The sequence below is a fragment of the Triticum urartu genome, chromosome 7 (genome assembly GCF_003073215.2).
Source record: "Triticum urartu cultivar G1812 chromosome 7, Tu2.1, whole genome shotgun sequence".
NCBI classification, from domain to species: Eukaryota; Viridiplantae; Streptophyta; class Magnoliopsida; order Poales; family Poaceae; genus Triticum; species Triticum urartu.
In genome coordinates this window covers 519,915,175-519,925,678 of record NC_053028.1, presented here as the reverse complement: position 1 = coordinate 519,925,678, position 10,504 = coordinate 519,915,175, and the positions used below count along the sequence as shown (strand labels likewise).

Below are 10,504 nucleotides of genomic sequence, written 5' to 3'. Positions count from 1 at the left end.
AATATTTCCAACAATAGGCTGGTCTCCTTGTGTCGAGGATCAAATGGTTCAGTGCAGGAACTATCTGGCAGCTCATATCTTGGCAATTTACTCTGTTATGATTGGTTGTTGCATCATTGTGAGTATCTAGTTCGTCAAATATATAGTTCACACATTTATCTCTACTAGTAAGTGTGCACGTGCAACGCACGTCTCCATTAACACATAATTTGTACCCATTTATATGCAACAAGGCCATACACACATAAATATATAGGAGTGGCCAAGTGTAAATCGACTGAAAATTTAAAATGGGCCAGTCGATTCTTTCCGGCCATCCGATGCAAAATGAACAATATGATCCCTTGTTCAACCCCGGGACTTTCTTCTACCTCCGACAATTCCTTCCCCTAGTCGTCCAATGGACCGCCAGCCACCACCGTCCGGCCCTCCCTGGAACCTCCTCCCACCGCCGTGCCGCTGCCGCCCTTGGCCTCTCCTGTTTTTTCTCCGGGAACCTTCACCATTGCTATGCTACTTCCCCACCCCTACCCTAAGATAGATGATGAGGTAGCTTGCCAGCAAGCTTCTTCCTCCCCTCCAGTGAGCTTCTTCCTCCTCTTCGCCTATTTCTCCCTTCAACCAAAATCGACTAACCCGAACTTGAAAGTCAAGCGACTAACATGTAGCTATTGTGTAAATATATATCTCATGCACATCAGACAATATTACCTGTTTAACGTTACAATAAATGTATGGAAGCAGAAATATCATTCAATTCATCTATTGATAAAAAAAATTGAATTGGACAACACCGGACACTATATGTGACTTGGCCAAAAGGGCTAAAAAAACAAGAGAAGGTAAAAGAAAAAAAGACACACCAGACGCCCCCTCTCAGTTCTCCTTGGTCCTTGCCTCATCACCTACCTTCCCGACCCTTATCTCTTCACTGTCTCCCCACCACTCCCTATTCCATGGTGGCCACAAGCCCACAGCTCTCTCTCTCTCCTCAGACCGCCCCTCCTGTTTTTCCCCACCGCCGACGCGAGGTCCCGCACTCTTCCCACTCTTCTCAACCCCTCCTCCTCAAATCGGTCGTCGAAGTGCCCGAGGATCCGCTCGAGCTCGGCATGGTCGCTGGGCGCGGGACGAAGGCCGACGCGGAGGCGCGGGACTCGTCTCCACCAGATCGGCGGCCGTGGCAGTCATGCGTCGCAACCTCCGCCCCTGGTTCCTTCCTCTCTATATCGCTCGTCGGCGGCTCCCACCACCCTGTGTGTGCGACTGCGCTGCGCCCTGCAATGCCCAGGCACGACAGCAGTACCCCGGTGTCTGGTCCCCTGCAAGTGCAAGCCGGCGCCGGTAGACGATCTATTCCCCTCTTCGGCTTTCATATATGCTTATTTCTGATTTGAGGTACTCCCCATTACCCACTTCTGTTAATCCCTAATTGCTATCCATTCCTGTATAGTACATATGTAGCTCAGTAGTCTAGGTTTAAGCATGAGAGTCATTTTAGAATCGGGGAGAAAAAATAGAAGTTGGGGTGATTCTATTTTCGTACTGTCTAATCTTGGAGTAAGATGTTCGATTAGACGTTCTTAACTTCGCTGCAACAACTGTTATGAGTGGGATTCTAGTTAGTTAATATTCTTGAGGCAACCATGCTGCGATAAAGTTGATTGATTGGTGGATTTGGATTCTGGGTGGCTAGGGGCGCTAGGGACCAAGACGGATGAGGTAGATTTGGCTTGATCCCGCTAAAGAAATTTACTTCTGTTTTGAAAAAAGAAAGCATGTTTTTAGAAGTTTTCAAATGCGAGCTTTATAGTAAATCAAAGAGGATCAAGAGAAGCATAGTAGGATAGTACAGTAGGATAAGTATGTATGAGTGTATGACTCTAGGATAATACAGGTTGACGAATGAATAATGTAGGATAATGATGATGCTATGGCTGTCATATAAAGGACGGTGGTTGGTTAAAAGAGCTTATCACCTCAAAAAATGCTTTTCTGTGAATAACTTGCCTTTTTAGAAGTCCATAAACATCTCTGACATCTTCAGTACTACTTACAGCAGCTGCACAAGTGATATTCATGATATAGCACAACCGTTTAGATATATTTCTTGTTGTCCCGGACCCCCGGTTATAACATAAGTTATTTTGCAGGCTTAGACGAAATGGATATTGAAGACCATCTAAGAGTGAGGGAATTTGTTCCATCCTAAATTTTTGGGACTGGAATAAACACAAAGATGGGAATGGGAGGCATACCTGCCTGCCATATACATCAACCTGAAGCTTTCAAGCGTTGTACAGAACAAGTAATTGACAGGTTTACTTCATGATAGTCTTGGATTTGGTTTGGCCAAAATGATCAGGTACTTACTCACTTAATTCTGAATATACCAGTTATTTGTTGAATGTATCAGTTAGACAACGGTGATACATCAAAGTGTCTCATTAACTGAAACGACTTAATTTTGGAGGAGGACTACCCTGTTTCCAAATCCTAGCTCCGCCGTTGATTCTACCTGAATTTACTTTAGTAGATCTTCTCTTGTAAATTCAAATTGTTTCCGAGCCTATATGTTTGGTTTCATATTGTTGTTTATCATGCAATACTTATCCTGCAGCTGCACAAGTGATATTTACTCTCTTGGTAATGGAATATAACCTCATTTATGTACAGAAAAATGCATATTTTTGAACTGGGTTTTCTTATCCACTCTCTTGGTCCAAGTTACAAATAGATCGTACTAACTGGGTTTTCTTATCCACTCTCTTGGACCAAGTTACAAATAGATCATACTGACTGGGTCATATTCATTCAGTCATACAGATTTGAATACTATACTGTTAAAACAATATGATGGAGGTCTCCAGTTTGATGCACTGTTAAAATTCATGCTGAAGTCACAGGAGGTAGATCTATTATGGTCTGTACAAAGATGATGCATTCATCATCACACTGTTGTAAATATGCAAATTTGAGAGTGAAGAACATTGTTATAAAGTTGCAAATTTGACAGGGATTAGGGAAGGACAATGAATTACGCATATATATGTTAAATAGAATTTCCTGTAAAATCAGGAACTGATCGGCCCCATCACATTAACCCAATTGAATATCATGTAAAATCATACCGTGTTCCATTGGTGCAGGCAGGTGCGTTGCCTGAGGAGTTCGTCGGTGCCGATGTCGTCAGTTGTGGAAGGCGGCGATGGCCAACAGTGGCTGGGCGGCGAAGGTGCAACAGTGGCTTGGCGGCGCCGACGTCTGACTGTAGTGTGCGTCTGAACGGCGACATCGAAGAAAGTCTGAATGGCGACGTCGAAGAAAGACATCGAGATTAACTGGGATGGAACTGGCCACATATTGCGCACAAGAGGATAGTCTGCACTTGCGTTGGCGAGAAGCTCGTCGACGCGGGCGTCGTCTACTGCGCACGGCGGCGATGGCGCAGGACAGGGCGGGCTGCTGCGACGTACGTCCGGGGTGGGCAAAGGCAGGTAGATCAAGCTGATTCCCAGAAGTTTAGCCATTTGTTGTGAGGCAGGCGTGTTAATTCCCGTTAATTGTGGCTAATTTTCTGTAGTTGATTGGCTCGTATGTGTATATATGTTTTTGGACGCGAACGCAATGGGTGGAAGTGTTTTTTTTTTGCGGGGGAGGTGGAACTGATCGATGGCAGAGTTTCGTCCGCTACTATAAATTGCTAAACGCACATAGGTGAGGACTGACTTTTATGTGGACGGTTAGATGCCTGATCTTGGGGTGGTAATTTGTTTTGTTTGCCCTGTGTACATTTATCTGGGTGGGCATAGTGAAGAATATGTTTGCTTGTTTAATAGTAGTAGAGAAGTAGAGATAGACTGCTGATGATGTAGCTTTCTAATTCTTTTTTTTAACACAGCTTTCTAACATTTTGTTTGTTTTTTTGCGGATATTATGACATTTTCTTTGAGCTGCATTTCTTTCGGGAGTACTTATGTATTATGTAGGTGTTGATTATGCTCTGGCACTTACGGGATTGGATCTTACCACACACAAAAAAGTGTTGTAAAATGTTCCTATAGATCCTGGATTTCCTGTAGCAAAGTAGACGTCATGTATAAGATTTATTATCCAATGAAACAAAATCATGTGCTCATGGGAAATCTTGTCTGTAGAGTACTATTGTTTGGCATTCCTCCTTTTCTTCAGCTGTTGGTTTTGTCGGCGTATGCCATGGGCATTGGGCTAGTACATCAGCCCCACATAATGTTTTTTTTTGCGGGCAATGTTGATTCTAAGCAGCTTCAAACAAAAAAGATTTTGGAGGATTCCTAGCATGTCGAGGGATGTCCATTTAAATACTACCCCCTCTATCCCACTTTATAGTGCGCATCATTTCCAGCTCCAATACTACTAGTAAGTTATACGTGCATAGCACGTGAGAGCTCATATAGTCAAACTACAACCAAAGATAGACATATTGTTACTGTAAAATATATTGTGCCTGTTTTATCTAGGTACCCTTTTTGGCTAGTTATGCTGGCAAATGAAATTGTGAGGCATATGCATGAAGTATAACATACAAAAATCACGTAAAATATATTGAGCGTGTTTTATCTAGGTATCTTTTTTGGCTATCTCAAAGCTAATGTTCTACAGTATCTGTAAAGATAAATATGATTTATGAAGGTACATAGACTTGAATACGAAGTAAAATGAATGATAGTTTCGATAGAAAAAGAAGTTAGGAGAGTCTGAGTATGGAAGAGTCTAGAATAAAGTAGAAGTGTGCTTTAAATTTTGTGCAAAATGTCCATATGGCTTTAGCCCAACCATAGAATCTTCTAGATAGTACACGTGAAAGAATCCAGTGAAGTAATGAGAAGATCCAACGGTCAATAACACTCGGATTTGCCACGTCTCCACCGTTAGATCGGCTTCATCCAATGGTTGTTATTCAAAGTTATTCACACACTATATAGTGGTATAGAAAGAGTGAGGTGGAGCTGCAGTTTGGACTAAACTAGCCATACATGCATGTGGTCTGTCCAACCCAGTGGGTGCTCCTACATGTCCCGTGAGTCAAACACATTGTTATCTTTGCCCAAATAAGCTCAGAGCCGCATATGTGCACTACATTGCAAAATTTTACAGAAAAAAGTAGGGCCAATTTCAGTTCTGCCTCTAACTCGAACCCATTATTCAGTTTTGCCCCTAATTTTCAGGTATGCTCAGTTTTGCCCCTCTGCCGTTAGTGTCACTTATAGAAATGCGCTTTTGCGCTGTTACCGTCCGGTCAAAGTACTTTGACCATCCAGAAAAAATAGCAAAAAAAATCAAAAAAATATGAAATTTGGTGGGATCGAAGATAGTCATGTCCGCAAGGCGCGTGCACAATTTTGTGTTGGTTGGACACTCTGGGAGCTCGTGGCAAAGGAAAAAAATAATAATTTATGCCTATGAACAGTAAATTCGAAAAAATAGCAAAAAAGTTCAAAAAAATTGAATTTATTTGACGTCAAAGAGGCTTGAGTGCACAAGGTGCTTGCAAGTTTTGGTGATCAAATGAAGTACGAGGCGCTCTAGAGAAAAAAAAAACAAAATACTGCATTTTTTCAAAGTTTTTTTGAGCTAAAATTTGTTTTTTTTTCTCCACGAGCTCCTACGATGTCCAAACACAACAAAAACGTGCACACATCTTGCGAACCTGAATATCTTCAGTCCCACGAACTTTCATATTTTTTTGATTTTTTTCTATTTTTTTTAATTTACTGCTCGCATGCGTACAAAATTTATGTTTTCCTTTGACATGAGCTCCCGGAGTGTCCGAACGGCATGAAAATGTGCACGCGCCTTGCGGACATGACTATCTTCGATCCCATCAAATTTCATATATTTTTTATTTTTTTGCTATTTTTTCAGGACGGTCAAAGACCTTTGACCGGACGGTAACAGCAGAGAAGGGCATTTCTATAAGTGAAACTAATGACGGAGGGGCAAAACTGAGCATATCTAAAAATTAGGGGCAAAACTGAGTAGTGGGTTCAAGTTAAGGGCATAGATGTAAATGTCCTAAAAAGTATACGCACTATAAAAGAGAACAGCGGGAGTATGACAATTCAACCAGTTCAAATTGGACGGACCGACCACCGAAACTATAATTCCTTTAATGTACCAAAACTCTACCTCAAGATACCTATCGCCACGAGGGACTCACGGCAAAGTTTTGCAAGCACTACACCAAAGGACTTGCATCGGTGCTGTGTTGGACGTTGAATTTTGGTACATTGAAAGAATCATACTTTGCCACCTCGAAAGGTAAATTCAGCATCTCTCTGGTCATGCGATCATGGGGCCATCCTAAGGCAAATAATTAACGACAAAAGTAACGAGCGAACGGCTCCAGTGCTCCACCTTCCGCCCGCTTTTCATTTTTCGCAAAAAAATGAGCAGCGGTAGGAATTGATCCTTCCACCTGTTGCACACATTCTACTACCGGTAACCAGCCTAGCTAACACTTTTATGTGGTTAAAGATATGTTACACTTGCTTTTATCGTATTACTACTCCTTTACATCTACAACCAAAAAACTAGAAAATAAATTTGATGTGTGTGTGGTGCCTTTGGACTCGGACTTGAGTCTCTCGTAACTAAGCTCCGGCCCATTAACCTGCTCACTTAATACTTTTTTTATTGTCTTACCCCCTAATTTTATGCTTTTAAATAGCCCTTTGGTAACAGTAGGCAGTTGTATATATAATATTAAAAGCACTATTGTCTCTCTCCATTATGGTAGTATGTCTCGTTGTCTTGCTTCCATTTCCACCTTGTCCGAGAAATATAAATAATGGGCTGGAAAATTAAGAGCATTGAAATGAGAGCACACAATCCTTGCTTCCATTATGGTAGCATGTTTCTCTCCATTTAAAGACCAGAGCACGCAACCAATGCATGTCATCGGGCTCCTGGACTTGATAACTTAGGTACAGAAACCACGATAACTTTGCCCCCATGGATAAAAGTTGTTGAAAACCTACCACCGATAACTTCTTTGTAAATAGCATGATAATATACACTCCCGGACTTGATAATTTAGGAATAAACACCAGGATAACTTTCACCCGTGGAAAAAACTTGTTGAAAACATACTCCAGTAACATCTGTGTAAATACATGGTAATATAGGCTCCCGGATATGATAACTTAGGTACAAATACCACGATAATTCTGACCCGCAAAAAAAAGTTGTTGAAAAAACACTCTGATAACTTTTTTGTGTGTAAATAGCATGATAATATCGGCTACCGGTCCTGATAACTTGGGTACAAACACCACGATAACTTTGATCCCATGAGAAAAATTGTTGAAAACATACAACCGATAACTTCTTTGTAAATAACATGATAATATACACTCTCAGACTTGATAACTAAAGTATAAACTCCACGATAACTTTGACCCGTAGAAAAAAGTTATTGAAAACATACTCCAGTAACATCTGTGTAAATAACATGGTAATATAGGCTTTCCGGACCTGATAACTTAGGTACAAACACCACGATAACTTTGACCCATGAGAAAACTTCTTGAAAACATACTCTGATAACTTTTTGTGTAAATAGCATGATAATATAGGCTCCGGTCCTGATAACTTAGGTACAAACACCACGATAATTTTGACGTTATTTTTTTTGTTGAAAACATACCACTGATAACTTCTCGTATAAATAACATGAGCTGATAACATGGAAAAATGTTGTTAAAAATACCTCCCAATAACTAATGTGTAAACAACATGATAATACACACACATAAGAGCTGATAACTCATATACAAATATCATGGTAATTTTTTGACTGAGGGAATGAAAATTGTTGAAAAAGATACCCTCGATAATCTTTGTGCAAGATAGTAATATACACAACAAAGCTGATAACTCGCTGCAAACATAATAATCACCTTTTGACCCCTGGGATAAAAGTTTGTTGAAAACATACCCCCCGAAACTTTTGTGTAAATGACACGGTAACTTATGTATGACAGACGTGATAACTCACGTAGCCCGGATGTGGTAACTTTTGGTCCGAAAAAAAGTCATCAGAACATATCAACATGGGATCTAGTTTCGAAGATCTCATCGAGACGCTTTTTTTTGTGAAGACGGTTTTTTAATCGGGGTGATGGTTTGAGCTACAAAATATTTTGAAGTTTGAAAAAAAAGAATCTAGAATGACATCAGCTTTCGTCCTTTAGTGAATATATGCATGTAATTAGAGGAAGGAGTGCACGTGAAAGGAAAATTAGTCATTCTAATGCATGCATGTATATAATTAGAGTGAAGTAAGGATTGTTCTTGCCTATTGCTAAAATCCGAACGTTTGGTAGTTATAGAAGTCCAATAATTAATATTTGTAACCGTCAGCAGAAAGGCTGAGATTTCCACCGACTAATTTAAGACGTGGCACTAGTAGAAAACGGGCCTATTGTCCCGGTTCGTAAGGGCCTTTTGTCCCGGTTCCTGAACCGGGACTAAATGGTCGTTACTAATGCCCTGTCCCTTTAGTGCCGGTTCAGTCCAGAACCGGGACAGATGGGCCTCCACGTGGCCTGTGCGCGGAGCCCAGGCAGGAGGGCCTTTGGTCCCGCTTGGTGGCACCAACCGGAACCAATAGGCATCCACGCGTCAGCATTTCTGTGGTTGGGGTTTTTGTTTTTTTAAGGAGGGGGGTTAATTTAGGTGTTTCATATATTGTGTTAGCTAGCTATAATTAATAGAGAGAAGTGTCCTCTTTTATGTCCGTGCTTGGTCGACGCTACGTACTATACATACGTATAAAGAGGACTAGACACACTAGCTAGCTAGCTAGCAAGCAAACGAAGGAAACAGAAGATCGTCATGAACATATATGCATACAGAGAGAAGTGATATCGACCACATCTCCTTCTCCGAGAGATTAGTTGAACAACAAGTTCTCGTATATCTATCTGACAATACCGGCTACATATATACAATAATTATCTCTTACAAATATAATCTCCTAACATACGGACGCATGGTTCACATAGTATTCTCCGTCTTCAGCGATCACGTGGTCAAGAAAGAATGCCGCCAATTCCTCTTGAATTGCTCGCATGCGAGCTGGTGCTAGGAGTTCATCCCGCTTCCGAAACATCTAATTTGAAGAAGGGGTCAATACATACATATATATATATATATATATATGAATGAATGAAACTCAACACAAATGATGGTAACAAAATAAAATTATGAATGTTGTTATTTATGCACTTCATATTGTTTGTCAGAGTAGCCCCGCTCACAGGTCGTGTGGCGGATGGACTCGTAAACATAGTATCCACAGAAACCATTCCCTTATTCCTGCCACAACCACTTTACAAGAAATAGAGGTCAATCAAACTGATAAGCAAGAATGCCAAATGGTATTGATGAAACTAGCGCTTGAATCACTAGGAGATGCGCGGAACATGCTACTATAGTACTTACTTTCGGGTGTCTAAATTGCAGCTTCTTCGGCAGTCCCGGAGCTTTTTTGGTGAATTTTCTCCAAACCCTGCTAGACAAAGAAAACAATTACTTGATATATCAGGAAATGAACAAAGTTGCTGATATGGTGGATAATGATCGATTTAACTTCTCGAGCATTTGAGTCATGTCCGCATAGTCTTGGGGATCTTTTCGTCTCGAGTCTAAGACGGTTACTAGTCCCTGCTCAAGCTTAATCTCTAGGAGAATATAGTGGAAACTGCACACGCATGCATAACTCATCAATTACATTACTATAATCTTGACTAATGTATAAGGGAAACCGAATATGCACAAGACAATAACACTCACTTGAAGTTGTAAGGAAAGAGTATTATATCTTTGTTTTCATTTATTACGAATGATCGTAGCAAGTTGGCCTCGGTATCTGCGGCATGAAATTTAATCTCAGCTGCATCTATGAGATTTGTGTTAACGAACCCAATATCACCTATTTATCTTTTCTTCAATTCGACGATCTTCAATCTGCATAATATAGTGAGGATAATTATAAATACATGCAATGAAAGAGCTGAGCTATATAGAGAGACTTAATGACAGAAGTAGTACTACTTACAGACAGTAGCAGGTGACCGTTGCTTTATCGAGGGCCAATTGATTGAAAAACTGAAAACTCCTCAAATGGAACAGGCAACAGTTCAATTCCAACGAGGTCATGCTCCTTTTTAACTCTCACATACAAAGTATTCCTCCCCCAGACTCTCTGCAGATTTTCAAGTACCAATCATGCAATCTTCGCATCATCGTTGATAGAGATCTTTCATTTTTGACGAGAGGCTTCCCGTACTCGTATCTTTGTATCTGCACCTCCAAGAAATCATAATGTACATCGTCGGGCAGGTAATCTCCAAGATTGCTATAACCGGGCACCATCCTCGGATCATTAGCGACGATGTCGCTAGGCACCTTGAGCGGGGGGCACGATTGCTTCGCTTGTTCGCCAAGCTGGGCAATTTGT

General features: G+C 41.0%; 1 long non-coding RNA gene across 1 annotated transcript; it reads left to right on the top strand.

The window, feature by feature from the left end:
• Positions 1-866: 866 nt before the first annotated feature.
• LOC125520421 lies at positions 867-3,911 on the top strand. Its single transcript, XR_007288673.1, has 3 exons — positions 867-1,398; positions 2,154-2,365; positions 3,150-3,911. It is a non-coding gene; the product is annotated as an uncharacterized LOC125520421 (long non-coding RNA).
• The last annotated feature ends 6,593 nt before the right edge of the window (positions 3,912-10,504 follow it).